The sequence below is a fragment of the Vulpes lagopus genome, chromosome 1 (genome assembly GCF_018345385.1).
Source record: "Vulpes lagopus strain Blue_001 chromosome 1, ASM1834538v1, whole genome shotgun sequence".
In the NCBI taxonomy this organism is placed as follows: domain Eukaryota; kingdom Metazoa; phylum Chordata; class Mammalia; order Carnivora; family Canidae; genus Vulpes; species Vulpes lagopus.
In genome coordinates this window covers 105,892,873-105,920,291 of record NC_054824.1, presented here as the reverse complement: position 1 = coordinate 105,920,291, position 27,419 = coordinate 105,892,873, and the positions used below count along the sequence as shown (strand labels likewise).

The 27,419-nt window shown below is 52.4% G+C and overlaps 1 protein-coding gene across 9 annotated transcripts in view; it reads right to left on the bottom strand.

The window, feature by feature from the left end:
• CTIF (cap binding complex dependent translation initiation factor) overlaps window positions 1-27,419 on the bottom strand; it is a 284,428-nt gene that overhangs the window by 221,099 nt on the left and 35,910 nt on the right. The window contains exon 1 of one of the 9 annotated variants that reach the window (XM_041761914.1): window positions 10,186-10,206. The exons of 7 other annotated variants lie outside the window; for them this stretch is intronic. The gene's annotated coding sequence lies outside the window, so the exon portion shown is untranslated. Of the gene's footprint in view, window positions 1-9,262; window positions 9,284-10,185; window positions 10,207-27,419 lie in introns of those variants that run through there. One more of the 9 variants, XM_041761925.1, reaches the window with a different exon arrangement.

The window sequence follows — 27,419 nt, the reverse complement described above, 5'->3', positions numbered from 1 at the left end:
TAATGGTTATGGGCTTCAACACTGGTCAAATGGCCTCCTAGCTCTGGGAGCTTTGGCAGCCACTTCCTCATCGTTGGAGGATGCTGAAGATGAGCGTATCGTCTCATAAAGTGTGGTGACGATGAAGTGAGGACTCACGGGAAGGTGTTCAACCCAGCCAGGTACCCAGCAAGCCCTCAAGGGCTGTGTGTGATTATCAGTTGACATCCCAGGTGCCCCGGGCGGCGCCCTCTGCGGTCTTCTGCAGTCTCCCTGGCCCCTCCGCCCTTCCCAGCGGAACCTTCTCCCGGGGCCTGGCTGCAGACACACGTCCCCAGGAAGCCCTCCTTGGCCAGTCTGGCTATCAGTGGTCCTGCTGCTTCTGAATTCCCGTTCTCCACAGACCCCAGCACTCCCGAATGTCTCCCCACCCTGAACGGCCTGCGTCTCGCACGGACCTCCGTGTGGCCCTCCCTCGTACTCCCGTCCCGAGGCTGCCCTCAGCCCTGCCGACCTGCACAGCCTCCCGGGGACCCATTCTCTGTCCCCCACAGGCCCCCTACCCTCTGGCCTCCCAAACCTTCTCGGTTGATGGACAAGGAATGAAAGTGAACTCAGAGCATGCCAGGAAGGGATAGCATCCGTCCTGCTCTAACCCAGCAACACCCCTGTGCAAGTGCTGGGGTTGGGGCAGGAAGCTCCTCCGAGTGTGGGGGCCCTGGCACCCCACACCTTGCCTCTCAGGTGACACACTCTCCAGTGTCTCCCATGGGGCAGCCACGGTCCCCCGTCAGCTCAGGCCCTTCTGGCAACAGCTCCAGCACCAGGGCCATGCAGCGTCACAGAGCCTGATGGAACCAGAGGCCTGGGACGGGCCCCCACGCTGGCCCAGAGCTGGGAGGGCAGGGCTGGCTGCCTGTGAGGCGGCAACCTCTTGCCTCAGGCCCACCTCCTGGAGGCAGCCCCAACCACCCGGCTCAGAGTGACCCGGTCCCTCGGAACCCTTGCAGCAGCCACCCACCGGGCCTTTGGCCTCTGCCCACGGCCACCTGCCACGACAGACTCATTCTGCAAGGGAGCTTGATAACCACAGAGCAGAGACTACAAAGGTCCAGATGGGCCACGTCTGGACCAGGGGCATTTTATTTGGCCTGTTCAGTACTTTTTTAAAAAAAGATTTTATTTATTTGAGAGAGAGAGAGAGAAAGGGAGAGAGAGAGCATGAGCAGTAGGAGGAGCAGGGAGAGAGGCAGACTCCCTGCTGAGCAGGGAGGCCAACTCTGGGTTCAATCCCAGGACCCTGAGAACATGACCTGAGCCAAAGGCAGACCCTGAACCAACTGAGCCACTGGGGTGCCCCTGGCCTGTTCAATATTTAAAAAATATCTGAGCCAACATGTATAACTCAAAATATTTCATGGAAAACTCCACATTTCTGATTTGCTGGAACAATTGGGAGATCCAGCAACACTGACCCCTCTTCCTCCTCTGCAACCATCAGCCAGAGCTAAGCAGGGTTGACCCCTTCAGAGGGCATGCACTCTCCAGTCCCCACAGACTCCACCACCCCCTACTGCCTCCCCACGGCCCATAGCCTCCACTCTCACATGGCTCCACTCGCTCACACACCTCGCCTGCCTGGCCTTCACAGGCACCTGAGCTGGAGACACCCCTGCAAGAAAGTAGCTGCAGGTGATCTGTGACCACAAAAATGAGGGGTGTCCCTAAGAGCTAGGCCATCAGACTCAAGGACTGTCCCCTGGAAGTTACCATGAGGGATCAACAAAGGACAATCCAAAACAAAAATATGCAAAGTCATCACAGAGAGGGAGAAAAAGATGTCTCCAGACTAGTAGGACTCAGCCCTTACCTGGCTGAAGATCCCCACTGAGCTATTCTGGGACAGTTGTGTCAGGTTGAAGGGACTAGGCTGCTGCGCTTGAACAAAGAAGGCAGCAGACCTCTGGACTCTATCAGGGAATGCGGACCCCCGCCTGGGAGCCTGGAGGGGAGTCCCCAGTAAACGCAGGGATAGCCCACCACGGTCCTGCTTAGCCTGACTGGTCTGATGGGCTGCTTCCTTCCTCCACTAAACTATGTACCCTGAGAGGCCGAGCACGTGTCTGCTCCTGCCGTATCCCTGGGGAGCCAGACCGGAGCCCACTGTCCACTCTCAGTTAATCCCTCTAATCGGCCTCTGCCCAGTATTTGATGCATTCCTAGAAATTCGAGAATGGTTAGCAGGTAACCAATGCACTGCCCCCTGTGGGACTAGCAGAGAGGCAGGTGCTGGCAGGTGGGCAGAGAGACGGGTGACACATGAGCAGCAGAACCAGCAGAGGGGGGCCTGGGTCTCCCTTCGGCTCAGAGCGTGATCCTGGGTTCCCGGGATGGAGTCCCACATCGGGCTCCCTGCATGGAACCTGCTTCTCCCTCTGCTGTGCCTCTGCCACTCTCTCTGTGTCTCTCATGAATAAATAAATTAAATGTTAAAAACCAAACCAGTGGAACCAGCAGAAAGAGCTAGGCTGGGCGTGGGCCCTCTCTGGCTAAGTGGCCCATCTGCATCACACATGATGCTGGAGGCCCATTGGGCAGCAACCAGGAGTCTCAAGCTCCATCCAACGCCCAGGGCTCTCACAGGTCTCCCTGAATCCTCCCGGGACCACGGGGAGATATAAAAACCTTCACAGCAAGAGCCCAGGAGCATAAAGCCTACAGAAAAGCGAAGGCCAGCCCCTTGCTCGAGGTGTCTCCGGGACCTGAGGCAGCAACCCCGGGCCACCTGTGCCTCTGCTTGGAGAACCCTAGGGACAGCTCCTTCTATGCAGGGATAAGCGCCTGTTGACTTTTACCGACACCAGAAAGAAAACCATCAATACTACATTCCCCACAGACTTCTGGTTTCCAAATTGCTTTCCTGTGCTAAATGCTTGTTATATAGTGATGTGATCCTCAGGACAATCCTATAATGCAAGCGCCGTCCCCAGGTACAAACTAGGAAACTGAGGCAGAGAGGAGTTGCCCGAGGTCACCTGCTAGGAAGAGGCTGAGTGAGGATTTGACGCCAGTGGGGCTACTCTGATTAACCAGCAGGGACGTGCCCAGAGTTCCAATGACTCACATTTCTATTCCTTGCCCAACATCTCCCCCAAAGCTGCTGTATTTGGGGTCATTCCCCAGGTGGGCCCTAGAACCTGCTCCAGGTCATGGTTTGTACTTTTGTGGGGTACCAGAGGGACTTGCCACCAGATACCAACTACCCAGGCAGCAGAAGTTATCTGGGAAGGGGTTCTTGTGCCTCTAGGGTCCGCCCAGCCGAGCACCATCCCATTAGTTGCCTCTCAATGGCCCCAGGTGTGAGGAAGGCTGGGCATGCGTCCCCACCTCTCTTTTACAGATGGGGACCTGTGGCCCACTGACAGAGCAGGACTACAACCTGGGCCTGACTGCAATCCCATGTGTTTCCCCAGGCCCAGCAACATCTCCGAGTCCCGCTCCCTGTGGCTAGAGCCAATGCCTCCCTCAACGTACCCGCCATGTCCCACCGTGAGGAGATGAAGCTCTGAGGGATGAAGTGGACAAGGAACAGGATGGAAAGCCAGACCCTTGTGCAGCAAAGACTTCTGGAGAGAGGGTATGGGAAAGCTAAGCACTGTAGACCACAAACATTTGCTAAGTTATCTCTACCTTGGAGAACACAGAGTCCCAGTGATGGGATGGATGGCCAAGCTGGGGTGAGAGTGCTTGGCCAAGTCCTTGTTGAGGACCCAGGTATGGTAGGTCTCCAGAGGTTGATTTCTGTCTGGGATGTGCTGGGGTCAAGTAACTGGGGAAACCAGGTAGCCAGAGAATGTGAGCTCCAGATCACTCTGGCTGGGCATCCACGATGGTCTGACTCTTGAGGACAGGGATCACTTTGTTTTTCCCATCATTATATTTCCAAGGCCTGGCACAAAGTAGGATTCCACAGAAGAGGTGAGGGAAGGACCCCGGGCTGCCCTCGGGAGAGAGACCTGTGGAACTGCCTGCCTGGGCATCTGTGGCTCATATGGGCTAGCTGCAGCAGGGTCCCCCAGATGCAGCCCATGCAAGGCAGACAGCCGCCTGGCAGCAGATCCAGGATGGCTGCTCTTATTAACCTGTCACATCACAGTGCTCGGGCTCCATTTCCCATTGCCCTTGCAGGTAACTTCACCCACCAGCGCGTGCCAGCGGCCCATAACCTCTTTACACACAGCAGAAGTATCTGCAGCCCGTTACAATGCTGGGAGCAGGCTGAGTGGTTAACTGGCAGATAATTAACTGAGAAATTCTCCAGAGCCCTCTGCACACTCCCCTGAGACGGGAGACAGAGAATGTACAGGCAGAAAGGGGTCTCCTGCTGTCTCAGCAAGTCACTGGCTTTCGCCCCAGAATCCTAGGAGCTTAGAAGCAGAAAGGACTTTACAAATCATTGAGTCAAGTGTTGGCGAGGACGTGGAGAAATCAGAAACCCTCACACACTGATGCTGGGCATCAGAAATGGTGCAGCTGCTTTGGGAAACAGTTTGGTGGTTCCTCAAATGATTAAACGTCAATATATGTTAATATATGACCCAGCGGCTCTATATGGAAGTGTCTCCCTGAGAGAAATGAAACCATATGTCCACACAAAAACTTGTGCATGAATGTTTTTAGTGGTGTTATTAATAACAGCCAGAATATGGAAACTACCCAAACATCCACCAACCGATGGTGCATAAACAGAGTGTGGTGTACGTATCTCTCTCTCTCTCTTTCTGCATCTAGTGGAATATTACTTGGCCATAAAAAGGAATGATGTATTGATACATGCAAAACATGAATGAACCTTAAAAACACTGTGCTAAGTGAAAATCACAAAAGAGCACACAGTGTATGATTCCATTAATAGGAAATATCCAGAATCAGAATACATGGGCAAAAATTTGATTGGCGGTTGCTGAGGGCCATGGTGGAGACTGAATCAGGGGAGTAATGCTTTAGGGGAGGGTTTGGTTGGTTTTGAGGCGATGAAGGTATTCTAAAATTCTGGTTGCCTGTATCTGTGATTACATAGAGAACCACTTAACTGTTCACTGGAAGGAGGTGAGTGGTACGGGATACACACTATATCTCAATAAAGCTCTTTAAAAATGTAGTGCATTTATACACTCTAGCCCCAGGATAATTGCCTTGGGTTGGAATCTCTGGCTGATTAGCTTGGAGATCCATCAGAGAAAGATCCTACAGCTGTAAGAATCAACTGAGACTATAAATGAATCAACAAAAAGCCTGAAAACCTGAGTCTAATTTCCCACTGAATCTGGGAGATGTCTTTAACTTCCCTAGAAAGGATTGTACTGCCTCACCAAGGGCGGGGCTGCATCTCTGGGTGTGGCTCTATTCATCTATGTCCCATCCATCCACTCACCCATTCATCACCCATCCATCCATCCACCCACCCATTCATCACCCATCCATCCATCCACCCACCCATTTATTATCCACCCACCCAACCATTTATCATCCATCCACCCATTCATCATCCATTCATCCACCCAACCATTTATCATCTATCCATCCATATATTACCCACCCATTTATCATCCATCCATCCACCCATTTGTCATACATCCATGTACCATCCATCTATCCATCCATCCATCCATCCATCCATTTATCATTCATCCATCCATCCATCCATCCACCCACGCATTTATCATCCATCCACCCACCCATTTATCATACATCCATGTACCATCCACCCATCCATCCATCTATATATCCATTTATCATCCATCCATCCATCCATCCACCCACCCATTTAACATCCATCCATCCATCCACCCACCCATTTGTCATCCATCCACCTGCCCTTTTGTCATCCATCCATTTGTCCATACATTCATTTATCATCCATCCACCCACCCACCCATTTATCATCCATTCATCCACCCACCCATTTATCATCCATCCATCCATCCATTGGTCATCATCCATGTACCATCCACCCATCCATCCATCCATCCATCCACCCAACCATTTATCATCCATCCATCCATCCATCACCCACCCATTTATCATCCACCCATCCATCCATCCACCCACCCATTTATCATCTATCCATCCATCCACCCATTTGTCATCCATCCATCATCCATCATCCATCCATCCATCCACTTATCATTCATCTATCCAGCCAGCCAGCCACCCATTTATCATCCATCCACCCACCCATTTATCATCCATCCACCCACCCATTTGTCATCCATCCATCCACCCATTTGTCATCCATCCATCCACCTATTTGTCATCCATCTATGTACCATCCACCCATCCATCCATCCATCCATCCATCTCAAAAGCATCTAGTCAAACTTTGTGTTAGGTGCTAGGGATACAATAGGAGATGTGGGAAAGTAATCAGGTGGTTGACATCATTTCTGTGGAGCCCAGAGCAACAGCACCAACACACAAAAGGAATACTGAAAATGTGATTTTTTTATCAGCTTGCTCTAATTGACAGAAAAATGCAAATACCACCATGTTAGTAAAACAAGGAGAAATCTTAGAAAGCAACGTCATCAATTGTAAGACCCACCCTTATTTTATGTGCCACAGAGAAAAGGGCTGGCAACTAAACTATGACATAATGCCTTAATGACAGTCCTGCATGCAGACAAATTGGGCATACGAGCCTTGTGTAGCTTTGAGATTGTTTCCTCTCTTCTGAGCCATTTGGAGATTTCTCCTGCCTTTGGTTTCTCAGCATGCCTGAGATCTCCAATTCGTTTTTCTTTTAAAAAGAAAAGATATTTATATTAAATAAATATCCAAACTGTTTCCATTTAATTTCTCTCTCTCTCTCTCTCTCTGTCTCTCTCTCTCTCCCTCTCTTTTCCTAGCAGTGAGGAGCAGTGCAGGGGAAGAGGTAGAGAGAATCTTAAGGAGGCTCCTCGCTCAGGGTGGCTTGATCCAACGACCCTGAGATCATGACCTAAGCCAAAATCAAGAGTCAGGTGCTTAACTGACTGAGCCACCCAGGCGCCCCTAGAGAGGAAGGCCAATTCTTGTTGCTTTACAAGAATGTATGAAACTGCACTTTTTCCCCCAACAATGAACATCTGCTCTCCTAAAACCAAATCAATGCCCTCCTGCTGCTTCCATGCCCGTCTGCCTACATAGTAACCTCTGGTATCATTAAGTAATCACGGTCAAGTCTGAGGACAATTTCGAATGATGATTACACTTAACACGTGCATAACCAACGATGCCCCTAATGTCTGACAGTCTGAGGTCACAGCAGTCTGAACAGCATGACCGCCTTCACTCCTACTCAGGCCATGCTAGCTGTCATTCCTGCGTGCGGCAGTTGGCCAGCAACTGTAAGATGCGCCCTGACTTCGTGGATGGTAACATGTGGAAAAAACCCAAACCAAGCATATGCCTCCTAGAAGCAAGGAAAGGGGCAAGCCCATCCTCTCTATCACAGGTGGGGACACAGGAGCATGGAGCTGCAACATGACATGGTCCAAACCAGAGGCCCAGGACTAGCATGCTTGTCAGCAGGGATGTGTCCCTGTTTTATTTTCTATTCCCTCAGGCTACCTCCAGGAGACTGCCACCTCTAAGCTTCTCTTATAGTTTCTCACTTAAAAAAACAAAAACAAAAAACCAAACCAAAAACCAACAGTCATTTAGAGCATACGCGATAGTAAGAATTACACATCGGTACATTCAGTGTTTGCCCTACGAGTCCCATGAAGACCGACAATGAGAAGCCCTGTTCTAGAGTCACAAGTGGGCAAAGGAGGACATTAGTTTAGGCTGCCACAAGCCCCCATTCCTGCTCCCCACAGCCTGGTCCCTAGCCTGCCAGTCAACAATATTGTGAAATGTTTATAGATGAGGCCAATAATCAGGTGTTGTCTTGGCGTCACACGCTCTCTCCGTGGTCAGAGCCCCCAGGGAGACAGCCTCCCCATCAGACTGCCTACGGCAGCATGGAAATGCCCTTGCTGAGCCTGACTTTAGAAAGCACCATGTGTGTTACGTGCAGGAGTTCAGGAGACCCTTCAGGGCACTTCTCAGTACCTGAACTCACTGCTTGCTTCCTGGAAATACACCTGTCTCATTGGGCGCTGGATCAAGATGGGGAAAAACACATTTTTTTTCTTTTGTGAACCTGGCATTGCAGACCTGGCCCCTCAACATTAGCACAAGATTAACATAGTCAGGTAACTCTCTGCTGCAACAACCATTTTATTTTATTTATTTTATTTATTTTATTTTATTTTATTTTATTTTATTTATTTAATTTAATTTTATTTTTTCTTTTCCCGTAGCTGGATAAAGAATGCGTGTAAAGCCTTTGAGGTGAGGGTAGATCCAGTTAAAACAAGTAGAGATACACTTCCCCAGACGCAAGGCCAAAACCTGAAGGCTGAAACCAGAAACACACTTGCCCAACAAGCAGGAGAACGGAGGCTTGTGCAAACACCCATTCTGGGCAGCTGACCAGGCGAGCGCACATCTCGGATTTCAGCAAGGGGCGCCAGGGACACACCAGTGGGACACACCAGTGGGAAAACATAACTAATGTGAGACAAGCCACACTGGGATGGATGCAACAAGGAGCCACCCAGCGCTGGTCAGGAATATCGGGGTGGGGGGTTTGGGGGGCAGGGGAGGAAAGAACTGGCTGTGTTCCAAAACATAATAAAGAATTTGCCTGTCTCATCCAGCCCTATCCAGGGGAGGAAAAAAAAAATACCCACTGTTATGGTCTGATTTGTAGTGACAGAGCTGGGAACACTGAGCCGTCAGAGCACAAGAGAAATAAATATTCCTTCGGTGCGTCCCAGGCCCTTCATCCCGGCTCTACCCTTGGCTCGGAGCGCAGCAAAGGCAGTCCCTCCCTTAGTGAGTGCCAGGCCCCCTCTAGACCCCGGGGTACCTGGTGAGTGAGCTGCGGCCTCCGCCCTGAGGACGCCTCCCAGGGTGGCTGGCAGGACATTGTACAGGGTAGGCATTCCTGTCGGGAGCCACAGTGACACAGGTCTACACGCAGGGACCGGAGTGGACAAAGGCGGCTTTCAGAGCCACAGGCTCTGCTGCATGGCCTCCACTAAGTGAATTCTCAGGTCCTCTGTCTCCCCAGCCCCAAAGCAGCTAGACGTCTGTTTCCCATGGCAGTCAAGACGATGAGCTAAAAAAATACGTACAAATTAGCACCGTCCCAGGCAAACAACCTGCGACGCCGTGTATCTGATATGCTTACCTTGGACCCAACAGCCATCAGAGGCTCCATCAGTAATGGCGATTAATAATCATGTGGGGGGGAGGGGAGAGGTACAGGGTCAGAGGGTCACATTCATTGAGTGACCTTGGTGGAGGAGCAGCAGGCTTCGAGGTCGTGGGGGGGAGGGGCCCCAACGGAGGGACCCCATCACTGGGCAGCCTGTGGGTGGTGCCCGGAGGCCCTGACACTGCATCCTCTGCCCTCACCCACTAGTCCCGTGGCTGGGGCAGGGGCCCCTAAGTCCCCATCCCGGGCAGCCTGGCAGAGGGGTTGAGGAGTGAGAGTTGACCTTTGCCACAGAGGCAGGGACCTAAGTCCTCGGGCCATGTGACAACCCCGCCTGCCCACAATGAGCCAATTGACTCAGCGAGGCCTCACGGTAGGACAGGGACGCACGGAGGGGAGGCCGTCTGGCTGAGGCACTTTGCGAAGCCCCTGGTCCTGCCCGGCCTCGGGGTGAGTCCAGGACATCTGCCTGCCGCCCCCCCCCAGCAGCCAGGGAAGCCCCGGGCAGAGTGAGCGCACGGCCCCTCTCCCTTCGTTCTCACGCTGGTGCCCAGCTGGCACAGAGAGCAGGGGCCTCCAGCAGGCTGCCCACCCTCGAGGCCCACACTGAGGAGACGCCGCCTCCCAGCCGGCCGCGCCCGAGCCCCCCCGCTCAGCCCAGGCCACACACACATTTGTAGTGTCCGTGCTGCCACCAGGCCTCTCCCAGCTCCCCGCCACCCGCAGCCAGGGCCTCCCCCCGCAGCGAAGGGGGCAGCCCCTCCGGCGCCTATGGGGCCGGATGCCCTCTATGCCCGTTTTATGGCTTTGGTGCCCACATCCCCCTGGATACTGTTCCCACCTCCACTAGACAGTGAGGAGACCAAGGCACAGGCAGTTATTGGACATGCTGGCACCTTCGTGAGCCGTCCTCTTGTCACATCCCATAAAGGTGAGATGGTTACTCTTCAGGTGTCACAGGCCAGAGTGTGCTGGGAACAACAGGCTGGGGAGGCTGCCCCCTGTGGTGGCCTGGTAAGGGGTGGCCCGGGCACCCTCAGCCAGGGCCCTTGGAGCACTTGTCATGCCTCACGTCTAGGCGTCTTGTCTGTGGACCCGAGACGCAGGCAGGGCCCTGACCCTGGAGGTGGGAGGGTCTCCCGAAACTTCGCTCAGCTGTAGGTACAGAGCCAGGCGCCTCCCAGACTTGGCCTGCTGGGCGCCAAAACGTCTCATGCTCAGTGGCGGCCGGCGGCTCCACCTCCCTGATGGATGGACTAGTCGGCCCCAGGGGATTATTTACAGAGAACTATAATGACCCGGCAACATTCATGTTAGTCTATTACGGAAAAAGCATAATTTTTATGTACATTAGTATCTCATGTATATGAAAAGGCACAGAAAAATGACTGAAAACAAAAAACCCTCCTCAAACATCTCTCAGAGGTGGAATTAAAGGTATGTCTTCTGTTTGTGCTTTTTTTTTTTTTCTAAAAGTAAGTTTGGGCATTTATTTAAAGATTTTATTATATTTTTAAGATTTTGTTTATTCATCAAAGAGAGAGGCAGAGACACAGGCGGAAGGAGAAGCAGGCTCCCTGTGGGGAGCCCGATGCGGGATTCCATCCCAGGACCCTGGGGTCACGCTCTGAGCCGAGGGCAGACGCTCAACTGCTGAGCCACCTGGGCGCCCCAACTTTGGGTATTTTTATAAGAAAAAAGCATACTTTAGTTTAAGAGGAAATAAAAGGTTGGATGTGGCGTCCTTTCTGCTAGTTAATCGCCCGGTTGAGACGCTGGTGTGGAGGCGCCTCTGCCCCCCACACTGGACAGCTGATCACACGGGTGGAGGGCATACCCACGCCGCAGGGCCCTTCCGCCCACACCCCTCCCACCCAAACACTGCTTATTTGTGATGCCTTTTGCATGCCTGAGCTGACACCAGGTAATCTGCTCTGCCAGCCAGTGCACTAGGGCCCCTGCAACGGGGACAGCAGCCTGCCCACTGGTCGTCCTGTGTGTCACTGCTTCACCTTGGTTGGGGCAGAGGTGAGAAACGGAGTTATGAGCCATGTACCTCCACCCCCAAAAGCCGGCTTTGAGTTGGAGGCCACCACCCACTTCATGTCCCTCCCAGCAGCGGATCCTCCTGCTGCCAAATAGCGAAGGGAAGGACCTTTCCAAGTTCTGATCTTTAAAGCTTAAGGGCACAGAGATGGTGGGTGCCATACGCTCATTCCCAGTTGCCCCTGCCTGCCCCCTCAGCACGCCCTGCTGCTCCAGGGTTGGGGGGGGGGTGCTTTCTTGTCGGATTCTGTGCCCGGGGCTGGAGGGCAGGCAGGCAGGCTGCGGGCACATCTGAGAACCTTGGAAAGTGCCAGCTCAGCCCCAGAGCAGAGATGTGCCTGCCACACCTCCTGCCCTGCTAATGACACCGCACGTCTAACTTCCTTCACACGGGAGCCTCTAAAACCTTCAATGTGCACGTGCAGAAGTTCACAGGCTGAGCCACATGGTTTCGATGGTCTCTGGTGACCTAGACAGCAATGAAGGTGTGGGGCACGCCTGTGTCTGGCTTCAAGCAGGAGAAGTTTGGCACCTGGTAAGACCCCTAGAACCTTCCTGGTACCCTTAGCTGCAGCTTTCCTGCCCACCTTGGCTCCCTGCCCACTGTTTCCGGGCCTGGAGCATGGTGTGTGCAGAATTCGGCGGCAGGGGTCAGAAGTCAGAGGATGGATTGGAGAAGCTGAAGCAATGAAACAGAAGGTGCCAGAGGCCACATCTTGGGCTATCCTGCGGGTATTGATTATGGGTCTGTCCCGCATTGGCTGCTGAGTCTCCTCATTTAAAGCAGCCCAAAGGCTCAGGTGAGAGAAGAGAACACACCCTAGCAAGGTCCTCCTTTAGACCAGGGGACGGACCCGCACGCCAGCACACCAGCTGCCTCCTGGACTCATTCCCACCCAGACAAGTCCCACCCACCCCTCCTGTCCAGCAGGCCTGGTCCTCCTCGAGCAGAGCCCCCTCATGAGAAACCGAGGTGGCTACAGGAACACACGGTCAGCCTAGCTGACCGCAGGGCCCAACAGCTTGGCTAAGCTGGGGGTTCTCTACCCTGCTCACGCCACCCATTCAGGGTTGAATGGCATCTCCCCAAATTTTGTATGCTGCAATCCTAACCTCCGGCATCTCGGAATGGGACCTTCTTTGGAAATAGAATCACTGCAGATGGAATGAGTTAATACAAGATCATGCTGGAGGAGGGTGTGTCCTTAATCCAACGTGACTGGTCTCCTTGCATAAATGGGAAATTGGGACACAGAGCCCCCCCCCCTCCCCACAGACACACAGGGAGGAAGACAAATTAAGATGAAGGCAGAGATCGAGGGGACGCTTCTACAAGCCAAGAAATGCCACAGACTGCCAGCAAACCAGCCCAAAGCAGGGGGCAACACGGAACAGATTCTCCCTCACAGCCCCCAGAAGGAACCAGCCCCGCCGAGGCCTCGATCCCGGGCTTCCTGCATACGGGAGGAACCGTGAGAGAATGAATCTCTGTGGTTGAAGCTACTCATTCTGTGGTACTTAGCCATCCAGTGCGTGACGCACCTGCATGCACACGTGCATGCACCATTATACGCAACACACACGTTGACACACTCACTGGTGACATATTTTGTGTATTACATACCACACCCTAAAGTGGAAACGGAAAGATAAAAAATTAAATAGAGCTAGGAGCTTTCACATTCCTCTCAGGTGGGGGTTAGGGACCCCACTTTGGACGGTGCTCGTTCCAGGTGGCAAAGCGGGCACTCACCATGGATCTCTGCTCTCTGGGTCCTTCCATCACTTGCAGTCTGGAACCTGTAATTCTGATTGCCACCCCCAGCTCTCTGATGGTTTCCCCCCGGAGTCTGAGGTCCTGGCACAGACCGTGCTCTGGCGGGGTGGGGGTGGTTCTGCGTCCCTGAGGGCCTGGCCCTGCCCACATGTGGATGCTTGCTCAGGGCCTCCTATGGCTAGCAGAGCACAGCAGGGCAGGAAAAGGCCCTCAGGAGCGCAGCCCCCATTCCCTGGATCATTCTCATGTCCTCCATCCTTCAAAAATAAGTCCCGTAGAGAGCAAGGAAGGAGCCAGCTTCCGGGTGGGGCCGTGGGACACCTGTCTTTTGTGAGAACAAAGAGTCCTGGCCCCTTGCTCTCTGCTAGCAAGGTCATGGGAGTGCACATAGCGTTTCCAGGTGAGGAGGGAAGGGGCAGCCCAGAAGGGAGGGAGAGAGGTAGGCAGGGAGGGGTGATGGCAGCCAGAGAATATGTGTGCATTCCTTCCAGAAACCCCAGCTTGGCCTTGCTCAGCTGCCGGGCACCTGGCTATACAGCCTACAGCCTATGCCAGCCCCTCCCCAGCAGCCAGGCCAGCTGACAGACCCCAGAGACCCCGGGCGTGGCGGCAAGGCATCCAGGCCCCATGGCCCTAGCAGCTGCGGCACCTGGAAGCCAGCAGCACCAGCCACTCAATCTGTGGGGCCCAGTGCAAAAATTTGAAAATAAGAATTTCGAAACAGCGGCAGCTGAGCATCCACTGAGCATTAGCCCCTTCAGGTGTGCTGGCCTGTGAAATCAGCCTGCCCACGGAAGAAGACAGGCCACACTGCATCCCTGAGGCTCTGAGACACCACAGACTTGCCAGGTAAACCGTGTCCTTCTCCACAGCGCACGTAGAAGAGGTGGCCCAGTGAGCGTGGAGGGAGGTTTATGTGCCAGGAGACACGCGTGGTGCAGGAGAGGTGAGCATTCCCCTCCTGGGTCTGGTCGTCTGGGTGTTCGCAAGGAGTCCCCGAAATCATTTTCCAGGAGCCTCTATCATATGGTTTATAACTGAATGCCAGACACTCAGAAAAGAAAAGAAAAGAAAAGAAAAGAAAAGAAAAGAAAAGAAAAGAAAAGAAAAGAAAAGTATCTGGATGCATTCCTCAGGCTCCTCGGCCTGACCCCAGTCCCACATGAGGCAAAGGATGCTCTCCTCTGGGTCGGTCCTCTGTGTGTCAGCCACCAGAGTGGCTTGGCCTCCTTTTCCACACCCAAAAGGGACAGCAACACCTTTTTCACTCCCTCTGTTTCTCTCACCTCCTGGGTTATCAATAACATAAATGCCAGGTCTAAAATATAAAAGAACGCTAAACACGTCTTATTAACACCAATCACGATAACAATAATAAAGATGATTTTGCTCTGATCCTGCAGGGCCCTTTCGCACACACCCACGCGCCACCATCGTGTCCAGTTCTGCAAAACCTCCGGGGTCCTGGAGTCGGTGCCAGGTCGCCTTCTCCCCGCTGAGGCCCCTGTGGCTGAGGGTGTCCCGTGGGTTTCTGCCACTTGTGTCCTGACCTGAGGGGATCCCTCCGGTGGCCTCCTCTCAAGCCCTGATTGGTGCCACACTCCTGCAGACATACAGTGCCACAGCCTCCCTGGCCACAGAGGACTTCCAGGGTGGGAGGGACAGGAGAAAACTTGATAGGGCCTGTTTAATTTAAAAAAAAAAAAAAAAGTGCTGGCTCATCTGGGGGCAGGACGCAGGATCCAGGAGCCTTGGAGCGGGCCCTGCCCGTCCCCACTCCCACAGCAGCCAGCCCCTCCAGGACCAGAAGAGGCCCCGGAAATTTTACAGCAACCCCCTTTGTTTCTCTTTCCCCGGGGCCCCAGGGGCCATCGAGGCCTGTGAAGGGCAGGCTTGGCTTCTGCTTGGCTGATCAGAGCGATGATTCCCAGCCACCCGGGCTAACTGCTGTTCTCAGCGACGCCAGGCCTCCCACGCACTCCTCCCTGAGCCCTCTGCTGCCGCTCGGCCTCCCACACTGTTCGCCACGACAAAAGTCGCGAGTCATGGGAATGGCAGTGTCCAGGGCCCAACACGGGCTTGGGTCAGAATTAACCCACTCACTGAGCAATCCAGACACACGGCTGCCCCCAGAGCCTGAGCTGCGCCCCCTCTCCTTGCCCCATCTGGGGGAACGCCAGGGAGCAGGATTTCAAGACCATCCCTGGGAAGTGGGAGTCGTGGGTGGAGGGCCAGGGCCTGGGTACAGGGGGCCCACAGATCCCACAGGTTCTACAATGGAAGAACCGCACCCCAGGAAGCCCGAGGTCCCAGTGGGTCCCCTTCCTGCTCTACCGAGGGTTCCTGCCCCTGGAAGGCCTGGCCCCGCTATCCTCCCGGGGTTGCCGTGACCATCCTATCTTAGAGATGGGGAAATGGAGGCCCAGGAGGGCCCCAATGTGACAGCACGCAGCAGGTGTGTCAGGATGACCAGGGGCCCGAGGGGCCTGCAGTCAGGGTGCCCAGCTCTTCCTGCTGCTAAAGCCACCCCCCCACACACACACATCCTGCCCCGGGGTTCAGGCCAGGCTGCCCTGGGCCTGCAGGCGGCCTGCTTTTCACAGGGTGGCCGGGGGTGGGGAGCAGGCTCTGCCCTGGATGAGCCATGGTCATTAGCGACGTGTGGCCTGTTGGGCATGGGATGGGCCCCCAGCCCAGGGCAAGGGGGACGGGAAGGCCCCCGAGGGGGCCAAGGCTCTGGGAGTATGAGCGGTCTTGGGGCCTGAAATATTTATCTGCTAGCCTCCCCGGCCCTTCCCCGGGGCCTCTGGTCAACCTACAGGCCGGTGAGGGGCAGGCCAGGCACAGGGGGACCGCTGCTTCCGTCCCCGGCGGTGACGCGCGGCAGGCCTGACGGCCCTGGCTCAGGCCTGGGGCTCCGCCTGTTTTGGCATCGGCCGTGGACTTGCAGCCGCAGCTGGGACTGGATTCCAGGCTAAATATGGAGCCCTGGCCCCCCGCGTCTCCCCACCTGCAGGCCGAGGGCCCCAACTCCACACTGATGGAAATCCAGGCCGCCCACCCTCCAGCCCGCCAAAACGCTGACTCAGGTGCTCTGCGCATGGACGAAAGCCACACAAAGGTCAGGAGGGCCCGAGCAACAATGAACTTTCAGAGCAATCAGAAAAACAGCAGCATAAGGCGCTTGCCTCTAAAGGAAAACAGGAGCTGGGCGCCTGTTGGCGTAACATTGACATAACAGGGAAGAACGCATAGCAGCCACGTCCTGGAGCGCACGCAAGTTTATTTTCCAGACTGGAACTATGACAGAAAGTTAAAAAACAAAAACGTTGGGACGCCTGGGTGGCTCAGCGGTTTAGCATCTCCCTTTGGCCCAGGGTATGATCCCCGGTCCTGGGATCAAGTCCTGCATGGGGCTCCCTGCCTAGTGGGAACACTGCTTCTCCTTCTCCCTCGCCACTCCTCGGCTTATGCTCTCTCTCAAATAAATAGAATCTTTAAAAAAATAAATTTGAAACAAAATGATAGACTAAAGGCAGACTGGGAGAGGGAGAGACCAGAGGAACAGGGGAGAGAAGGGCAAGAGGCTGGGACAGAGAAGTCATGGGCTCCGTCTGGGTGGCTGGGACACATGGGGGGGCCGCCGTGGAACAAGTCAGTGAGTGCATCTGCGGGGATGGACAGGATAAAGGGGAGGCAGAGAGCAGCCTCCCAGACAGGGCTGCAGGCCTGGGGGGCTAGCTGGATGACGGGAAGGCAAACCCCAGCAGGCGCATGGGCAGGGACCACATGCTGGATTTCGGGGGTGCCCTGAGGTCAAGAGTCTGGGAGGCAGGTGGACGGGATCAAGCCCAGTGTAGAGCACAGACACAACAGTCCATGGCACTCAGGTGACAACCACGGTCACTGAGGGGGTGAGAGGAGGCAGGAGGAGGACGAGTGGAGGGGCCACTGGGACTAGGACCCCAGGAAGTCTCCCTTTGACCAGCCACTGAGAACAGGGAAGATGTTGGAGCAAGGAATGCAAGGGTTGCAGGGGAAAGTGGTCGTGGGAGCCAAAGGCGGTGCGAGTCGGGGAGCGGAGCACCCGCGCAGTAACGGAAGGAACAGAGTAATGGAGCAAAGGCAGACTGGCCACAAAGTTGGCACACAGAGGGTCCTGGGAGGGTCAGGCCTGTGCATGACTCCCCAAAAAGCAATGCGGTCCTCGAAGCCTTGCTCACTTCCGAGCTTGACCAAGGAAACACTCCAGGAGTGGTGACTGAGGTGGGGAAGGAGGAAGACATGGGATGTCCCAGGACACCGATTTTACCAGTCTCCCATCCTTAGATGCACCTGCCTTCTTGCCAGCAACTTCACAGACTCCGACAGGCCCTCAGGGAAAAACCTAGAGGAGGGGGCAGATTGTGTTGAAGTATTCCTTTATCTGGACACACTTAGAACGTAACTAAGTCAGATCGAAATTTGGTGAAATACAAAAAACATATGTACTGGATTTTGAAATGTTTTTGCTTTTATATAACCCAGACGCTAAAGGAAAAAATACAGCTAAGCTGACTTAAATATATCACCATCTTTTTGTGGAAAAAAAATATAGCGAGCAGTCGGGCTCATGGTTATTTAGAGCTGAGAACCTAGGAGTTTACCCCATTGCAACCTCCCCTTTCCTGGGCTGACTTGCCCCAAGTCACATCACTGGTTATCAGCAGAGGCAGGACTGGCCTCTTAACTCTCCTCTAGGCCTTTGGAGCTGCCACTCAAACCAGACCCAGGAAGGCTACCCAAGTTCAGATTCCACTCAAAACACTGTGATGCCCGTTTCAGCGGTTGGGGAGGTTTGATTATCATAAAAATTGTATTATCCGATGCCTTGGAGTTTGGGTATTATTTTCAAAACTGGCTTGATTCAGCTTTTATAACACTCAGGGTGGCTGCCTATGGTGATGCAGGCTGTGTGGCTCGCATAGGCTGTGCTCTGAACAGGGGTGCCTGGCCGAGCAAACCAGATGGGCTGAGACCCACCGGTGTGCTGCTCGTCAGGCCCTGCACTTAAGAACAGGGCAGCGCCAGCCCAGAAGAAATGCCTTTCCAGGCTCTCCCAAAAACCGCTCTGGAGATGAGCCCATGATCGTCAGCCAGGTACCACTTTAGAGTTCATTTAAGTGGTTCCAAGTCTGAGTCTATCTAGGTTGATCTAGGTAGAGCTAAATGTTGCTTAAAAACTGGAAACCCAAGCCTTTTAACCTATAAATTAAGACCTCTAACCCAAATGAAAGAAAAAGATAAATACGTCAACTAGAAACACGAACAAGGAGCACGCAAAGTAAACTTCCAAGGGAAAACACTTGCAGGTGCTTGTTCTTTGTTCTAGCTTGGCGATAAGGAGTCCTGAAGTTGAGACAGGAAAAGGCACCCTGAAACGAGAGCACGGGAGCTGGAAAGGGAGTGCGGTCGAGCACTAGCAGTTCTCGGAGGGCTGGGGGGCATCAGCTCCAATGCTTCGAGCAGATCCTAGGCCTGAAAACAAGGCATGACGGTCAAGGCCCCTTAGCAGAATCCCAGCCACCTCCCAAGACTGCAGGAGAGTACATATCTTGTGTGTGCCACTCCTCCACGGGATGGACTGAAATCCCACAGGCCCCCTGCTCACATCTTCTCATCCTAGAAGCCTGCACTCTTCAAAGCCAGCCTTCGAGGTAGGCTGCACGCCAAGTCTGCATTGGAGCCAGAGCTGGTGTCTACGCAACAGGTTGCTCCAGGGGCAAAGGTGGGTGTCGGCATCCAGGCTTCGTTCCCAGGCCCAACCCCAGCCCCCAACCTTACAGGGAAGGCCGCGGGGTCCTCTCAGATGGGCTCTGGCCAAGAGAGGACTGCATTATCCTTGAGGAGCCAAGGCTAGGGGTGAAAGAAAGCTCAGGTCACGCTGGAACTTTCTTTAAAAGGTAATTTTTTTATCTCTATCAGCCAAATGACTTTTGTTCTGCTCTCTGTGCAACCCTGTATTTCAACAACAGGACAGATTTTCTGGAAGTCTTCAAGGGCTTGTTGACAGTACAAATAGAGGTACTGCTTTTATCCTGCTGTTTGGTGTGGCCCTGGCACGTGAGGGTGCACTGGGGTTCAGGAAATTTGGCAATGAGCCATTCGTGCTCCTCCCTGAGCCCTGCCCCACGCCCAGGCCCCAGCCTTCCAAGGGAATGGCAAAGAACATGTGACACACAAGGAGCAAGTGGGAGAGACTTTCCCCGTCCCCCAGACAGGCGTCTCCCAGCCTCATGAGCCTTTCTGACGTGCGTTCAAGAGCCACCAGTAACCTTCTAGGGTGATGGAAATGACCTTGATTTTGGTCTGAGCAATGGTCACATGCATATAAACATTTGTCAGAACCCCTCAGGCCGTGCACTAAGGATTCACCTGTTTATCCTGTATACAGATTACACTTGAGTAATGCACTGTTAACACGAAGAAGAAAAAAACCGTTAACAGCTACAGGAAGTGCGAAGGATCAGCAAACCAAAGGGTATGGAGCCAGGACGCTTGGGTGGCTCAGCGGTTGAGCGTCTGCCTTTGGCTCAGGGTATAACCCTGGGGTCCTGGGATCGAGTCCCACATCGGGCTCCCTGCAGGGAGCCTCCTTCTCCCTCTGCCTGTGTCTCTGCCTCTCATTGTCTCTCATGAATAAATAAATAAAATCTTAAAAAAAGGGGGGGCTCAAAAAACCTCCCAAAAACAAAGGGTATGGAGCCAAGTTCCTGGCCTTGGGGAACCCCTGCGACAGGGGGAATGGGGGAAAGAGCCGGTGGGGGTGGGGCGGGCCCACATGGAGAGTTCCAAGGATGCCACCCCGAAAATGTCAGGTTGACTCACTTCCACCCTGGGCAAGTCACCACCCCTCTCTGCATCTCTGTTTCTTTATCTCTAAACTGAAGAGTTGAGCTAGATCTGTGGTTTCCAGCTGGGAACTTATGAAAAATAGACTCTTGAGCTCAAGCCTACTTTCTGAATTACACACGGCATGAGTTTGGGGAGCAGGCATCTCCATGTTGATGAGCTCCATGGGTGATGACAATGTTCTTCGGAGTCCAGGACCAACACTTGGAAACTGCTTGTAAAGATTCTGACCTGCAGCGGGAATAGTTCCTGGTCCCCTGCAGAATAAACAGCAACGTGCAGCCAAGAAAAGTGTGGGAATCAGTCGGGTGATCAGACCTGGGTGACATCTGAAGGCTTCCCATCTTATACTCTCTCCAATCAAAAGCCTAAACCCTAGACCTTATATCTCAATCACTTGTACAGTTTGTGTACTGCTTAAAGATCTCCAACCGAGACCATGAGGGCCAAGAACCTGCGCACATCCCATTTGTCAAGCCGTGTGCCCTGATCCATGGCTGCAGCCACGTGCAGGAGGCCACGTGGGGAGGAGGAAAAGTTTCAGGAAAGGGCTCCTCAGACTTCATCTACCAAGATAAGGGAAGCCTTTTCCTAATTCTGACAAAGATGCCGCATAGGTGGGTTGAGCAGAGCCCAGTCTGCAGAAGGACCAACGGCCAGAAAACACTCACGTTCTTTCAATCAAGCACACATTTTCAGCCCTGGCTCCCCAAACATAAGAGAAAAGTGATTTAATTTTCAAGGTACCACCTGTCCTGCCTCTTTCCATTGGTCTCCAATTCTTCCTAGCTAGCGCTCCTTGTCACTTTCCCTTTGCCCAGAAGCTACATGCTTTCTGTCCTTCCGTGGTCTGGTCGAGCTGCTCTTGCCAAACTTCTCCGTTGGGCAGCTACCCGGGCATCCAAGCCTTCCACAACAGAAGCAGCCCTCCAGCCACGCTCAGGTGCCCAGCACGGAGGACGGAGCAGTGTGAGTCAGGCGGCGTGGTCCAAGCCTGGGAAGGTTGTATGATGTTGTTTGAAGACCATTAAAACGCTAATTACAACAAGGCTTGAGCAAGGAGCCCGCATACCAGGGGCACGCTGTTGTTTAATTACAAAACTAATACAGGACTGCCTAAAAATAGTCCAGCCTCCTCCCCTGCCAATCTATAAATACAGGACTAAGGACACCTGAATTCAAAGCTCTCTCGGGCTGGTGTTGCTCTCACTCCTATGATGCACTGTGATACGCTTCCCCCTGGGTGAGCATTAAGGCAACAGGGCATTCATTAACATTTTCTGCAGCGCCTGATTCCACAGACTACCTTTGGGCAGAACTTCTTTTCCCCAGACCTGCTTCTCTGTCCTCCTTTGCTCTTTGGGAGGTCTAAGAACCCCTCAGGGTCAATGCCTGGAGTACCTGATGTCGTGCCCCACGTTGCCCCCCAAGGTAGGGCTGGAGAGGTCTCCCCAGGACCACGTGGGTGGGGGGGATCAGTCACACAGCAGGCGTAACAAGGGCTGTGCTCAGGCCCTGTCCAGCCCCACTGCCCAGGTGCCCCCTGGAGGTCAGCATGAAGGCCAGCCACCACCAGACACACAGCAGGGTGAGCTGAGTGGCACGGCCAAAGGCACACTGGAGGCGCTGACCTCCGGTTGTCCAGCTCTCAAATGGCACAATCAATGCAATTCCGCAGTGACTGGAAGCCTGCTCTTGTGAGAGGGAAGGTGGAGCAGAGTGACTGAGCAGGGGGTCTGGAGCTGTGAGACTGGAGTCTGAGTCCAGACTCTGTCCCTTGCTAGGTGTATCACTTTAGGCAGATAGCTTAAATCTCTGCCTCAGTTTCCCACATATAAAATGAGACAAGCTTGCCTCATGCAGTTTCTGTAAGGATTAAATGAACAGAAGTCCACAAAATGCCTTATACATAGTAATGGCTCAAATGATTACATTATTATTAGCCCCACTAATACTCGTCCCACAGTGATCATATTAGTACCTCCACCAGGACTGGTCTCTTCCTCCATCACGACCCTTGCTACTACTCGTTGACCTGCTAGCTGGGAAGCCAGGAAAGTAAACAGACTGTCCCTGTGCTGATAAGCACAGTGTCCCCAGTAGGCAGTCGATGTGACCTCAGAAGCCCAGTCAAGGCACCAAGCGAACCCTGAGGCAAGAGGGCATGAGGGGAGGGAGGCAGGGATAAGGCAGGGAGGTCCCTGGAGGACTACAGAGAGTCAATACCATCCCTTGGCGCCTCCTCCATTCCCTAAAGGCAGGGATTAGGCCCAAGGGTCTTGCCCGGAAAGGGTTCTCAATCCCTGTCCTCTTCTTTGCTCTGACCTATGCCTTCACTTCATTCCTGCTGCCATCACCTGCCTGCGTGGCTGCCCAGGCCAAGAAGCCAGCTGCCATCACCTCCCTGTCCCTTGCTGCCTCACCAAGCCTCTACCCTCGGGTCCCAAGCTTTGTCCCCAAACATCCCCACCAAGCCATCAGTTTATCTATGTGAGTGTAGGGAGAGGGTGCAGGCTGTATCTCACACTCAGGGGACCGCACCCCACAGGCCCCGGCCCCACTGCTTGCTTCCTGGGACCCTGGCTTCACTGTGGCACCTCTGCCATCAGTCACCCCCACCTGGGGGATGGGTGGGTGTGAAGAGCACCCAGAGCCTTTCCACCAAACTCCATCCCCCCAACCCCCCTACCAACCTGCAGGGTGGCTGTGCCCACCCAGACACAGGTCTGCCCAGCACAACATCCTCAGGACTTAATTCCAAACTGAGCTCTCAGCCCCTTAACCACACCTTCCTCTGCAGGGGGTTAGGGGGGCTTAACCCCTTCCTGCCCACTGCCTTTCTTCCTGCTATGGGATAATGCCCTCCTGGGTGCCAGGAGCCTATTTAGAGCTCAACAAACACTTGCAGGATGGACACACACTCTGAACTTCCAGCTACAAAAAGAAAGAAATGAAGGGAGGGGGGCTGGGATGGGGTAACTGGGTGATGGACATTCCGGAGGACAAGTGATGGAAAAAGCACGGGCTGTTCCATAAGACTGACCTCGACTTCTGAAACTGATCATACACTGTATGGTGATTAATTGAATTTAAATAGATTAGTTTTAAAAATAAAATAAAATAAACTAAGAAAGAAATGAGGTAAAGGGGGGAGCAAACTGGCCACTTGCTCAGCTCCAGTTTTGCCAACAGAGAAAGCATCCCCTTCTCTCCCCAGCCAGCCCCTCTTCATTCTTCGCATCTGCTTTCCTCAGAGGAAGTGCCAATGGTCAGAGAAATGCCAGAAAGTCTGCAGGAACCCAGCAAGGAGAGGGGAGCCTTTAGATCCAACCCAGACACAGGCAGCGGAGAAGAAAAAACAAACCAGAAAAAAAAAAACAAAAAACAAAAAACAAGAAGAAGGAAAGCCCTTGGAACAGGGAGGCGGGGCCCAGACCTAAAGCTCCCAAACCTAAGGCGGGAGCAAGAATTATTTTTGAAAATTCAAGGACCAAAGTGTAATTCTGGACACAGAACTGCTCAGTTATATAATATAATTCATACTGGGATGTGGTGGATCTCAGGATTCTTCCTCGGAAAATAAAAAATCAGTGATCAGCTGTGGCATTTGTGGAAACAGACTCTGTTGCCTCACCTTCCCTTGCCGTGAAGTGGAAAATGCATAGAAAGGAATATGGGAGAGCCAGCACTGGCACAATGCTGAAGAAGGAACGTGTAATGACACGGCAAAGTCATGGCAACTCGTGAGTAAGTGGAAAGAAGTGGGCTCTGCGGCAGCCCTGCAGAAGGATCTCGTTTCTGGAGAAACAAGAGGGTGTCGGAGATGAGCAAAGCTCCAATGCTGCTGGCAAGTGGGTTAGCAGCTTTCCCCACCCCACCCCCCACCCCAATGGTGAATGTACGCACTGCCAAGGGCTCCCAGGGGGCCCATACTCCCCTGAGGTTCAGGCCAGACCCTGATTATTGGGGAATGGAGGAGGAGAAATCGAGGACTGAAGAATGGGAACTCTAATAAAAAATGCCCCACAACAGGAGATGTAGCCTGGCACACCAGATGGATATCACCTGTGCTTCCAGAAAGAGGGGTGGCCCAGGCAAACTGTGGCCAGGGATTAAAGCCCCCATCAGAGAGTATTCCGAATAGGTGGGTCAAGGTCAAAACCCCAGTTTTCCAAATAGTAGTGACATGCTTCCACCTAGGGGCCAGGGGGCCCCAGTCTCAGGACATAGAGAACGGAACCATATAAGGTGAGATGGAGCTGGAAGCCCCCAGGTCACTATCACTTGTGGCCAGGGGTCACATCACTCACTTGAGACTGCGAACTTCTCAGCAGCCTCCACCTCCAACCTGTGGCACTAAATTCTAATGAGCAGAAATCACAGTTTAGACACAAATACACCTGGAGCAGAGGAAGGGACTCTGAGACCACCCTGTCCCTCTGCTCTAACTCTTGCCCACCAGGTGGGAGATGTGTCATTGGCCTCCTGAGAAGACCTCCTCACACACCAAAAGAACCCCTGCCAGTGACCCTCACCAATCATGCTGCCAGGGAAAGCATCAGGGTAATCAGTCTGGGGAGTCAGTCTGGCCGGTAAATTTGCTACTCTTTGGGATGATCAGATAAGTCTGAACTTACAACACAAACCTCTAGCATAACTCTGACCTAGCCAGCGGACAGGGGCCAAGCAACCAGCCCTTTCCTTTTTAAGTAGATGGGTACAGAGACAATGGAAAAATGGATGGGTGTCCAGATAGATGGACAGATGAATGGATGGATGAATGGACAGGCAGGTGGACAGGTGAATGGGTGGATGGATGAATGGATGGATAGATAAGTGGACATACAGATGGATAGATGGATGAATGGATGGATGAGTGGAGAGAAAGAAAGACAGGCAGATGGATGGAGAGAAAGAAAAACAGGCAGATGGATGAACGGACAGACAGGTGAATGGGTGGATGGAAGGATGGGTGGATGGATAGATAGGTGGGTGTACGTACGGATGGATGGATGGATGGATGGATGGATGGACTGATGGACAGAAAGAAGGGCAGATGGATGGATGGGTGAATGGATGGATAGACTAATACTTTAATAAGTCATTTGTCATCCAGAGTCCTGTAAAAGCCTTCATTTAACTATTCAATCCATGAAGACTGTTCAGAAAGATGAGGGGCCCCAAGAAAGCTGACATCTGGCTTGGGAGCTGGAGATACAGTTGTGAAAACATAATACATTAATGTGGGTCTTTGTGGTCACATGTAGCTCCTCCTTCATGCCCTTCCCCTGTAAGAGTTTGCAAGAGTTTGAATACTCCCATTAGGAGACATATGAGCACATAAAGAGACCTGAGAAAGCAGAGCTCTGCCTGGGAAACAATCCTGGGAGTTAGGGACAAGGCCCTGGGCTGCATGGAGGCCTCCCTCAAGCAGTGGAGATGCCCATTATTTCAGGACAGGATGGCTGGTGTGTGTATGTGTGTGTGTGTGTGTGTGTGTGTGCATGCATATGCACGTGCACATGAGGGGGAGGGAGAGAAAGAGCCAATACGATAAAGGCACAATAAAAAAAAAAAAGACCATTCAATGGTTTTCTCAACAAGTGTCACTGAGACCACAAGATATCCACATGCAAAAGAACAAGTTGGACTTGTACTTCACATCACACCCCAATTAACAATCAACAAAATTAACCCAGAATGATCACAGACCTAAATGTAAGAGCATTACCAAACTCTTAGAAAACATATCAATAAATCTTTGTGACATTGGATGATGTAATAGTTTCTCAGCTATGACACACAAGCACAATCAAAGAAATAACAAAGAAGGATAAATTGGGCTCCATTAAAATTAAAAACATTGGGCTTCAAAGAACATCATCCAGAAAGTGAGATGACAACCCATGGATTGGGAGAAAATACTGCAAATCGTAGATCTGATAAGGGCACAGTATCCAGGGTATATAAAGAACTCTTACAACTCAACAATAAAAGGACACATCACCAAATTAGAAAACGAACAAGAATTTAAAGAGAATTTTCTCCAAAGACATACAAGTGGCCCAGAACCCTTGGCTGAACAGGTAAGCCTGAGCTTTTAACATTACAAAGCATTACAAAGTTGAAAAGATGTTCAACATCCTTAGTCATTAAGGAAATGCAAATCAAAACCACAGGGAGACGGCATTTCACATCCACCATGATGGCTATGATCAACAGGACACACCCTACCAAGTGTGGGTGAGGATGTAGAGAAACGAAAACATCCATACCTTGGTGATGGGACAGTAAAATGGCGCTGCCATTTTGGAAAACAGTCTGGCAATTCCCCAAAACATTAATACCCTATAACCCAACAAGCCTACTCCTAGGTACATATCCAACAACATTAAAAACATATGCCCACGCGAAAATTTATACACGAACACTCAAGGGGGCATTATTCATAACTGAACTATGGCAACAGCCCACAAATGATCACCAATTGGCTAATGGATACATTAAAATGTGGTATAAGCATATATTGGAGTGTGTCATTTGGCAATAAAAAGCAATAAAGCACTGATCCACGCTACAACACGAACCCTGAAAGCACCATACTAGGTGAAAGCCAGACACAAAGGCACATATTACATAATTGCATTTATGTGAAATGTGCAGAATAGGCCAATTTATAGAGAAAGAAAGTGGATTAGTTATTGCCTAGGGCTGTGGGAGCTGGGGAGAAATAAGGAGGGACCACAAATGTGTACATGAGGTAACAGAAATGCTCTGGATGGTAGGTACTGTTTTAGAAAACGATGCATCTAGGGGTGTCTGGGTGGCTCAGTTGGTTAAGTGTCTTTTTTTTTCTTTTTATAGATTTTATTTGTTTATCTATTCATGAGAGACACCCAGAGAGAGGCAGAGACACAGGCAGAGGGAGAAGCAGGCTCCATGCAGGGAGCCCAATGTGGGACTCGATCCCACGATCCCGGGATCATGACTTGAGCTGAAGGCAGATGCTCCACTGCTGAGCTGCCCAGGCGTCCCAAGCATGTGACTCTTGATTTTGGCTGGGGTCATGGTCTCAACCCCGCACTGGGTCCTGAGTTGGGCGTGGAGCCTGCTTGGGAACCTCTCTTTCCCTCTGCCCCTCCCTGCCCCCTGCCTCATGGGCAAACTCTCCCCCTCTCTCAAAAATAAAATAATAAAATAGAAATGATGCATCTAGAAAATGTTCTGGATAGTAACGTTGGTTGCACAACGTTGCAAATATACTAAAAGCCAACCAGTTTTTCGTTTTTATTTTTTTACTGAGTTTTTAATTTTAACTCCAGCATACTTAACATACAATGGTGTATTAGTTTCAAGTATAGAATATGATTCAACACTCCCATACATTACTCCGTGTTCCTTACGACAAGTGTCCTC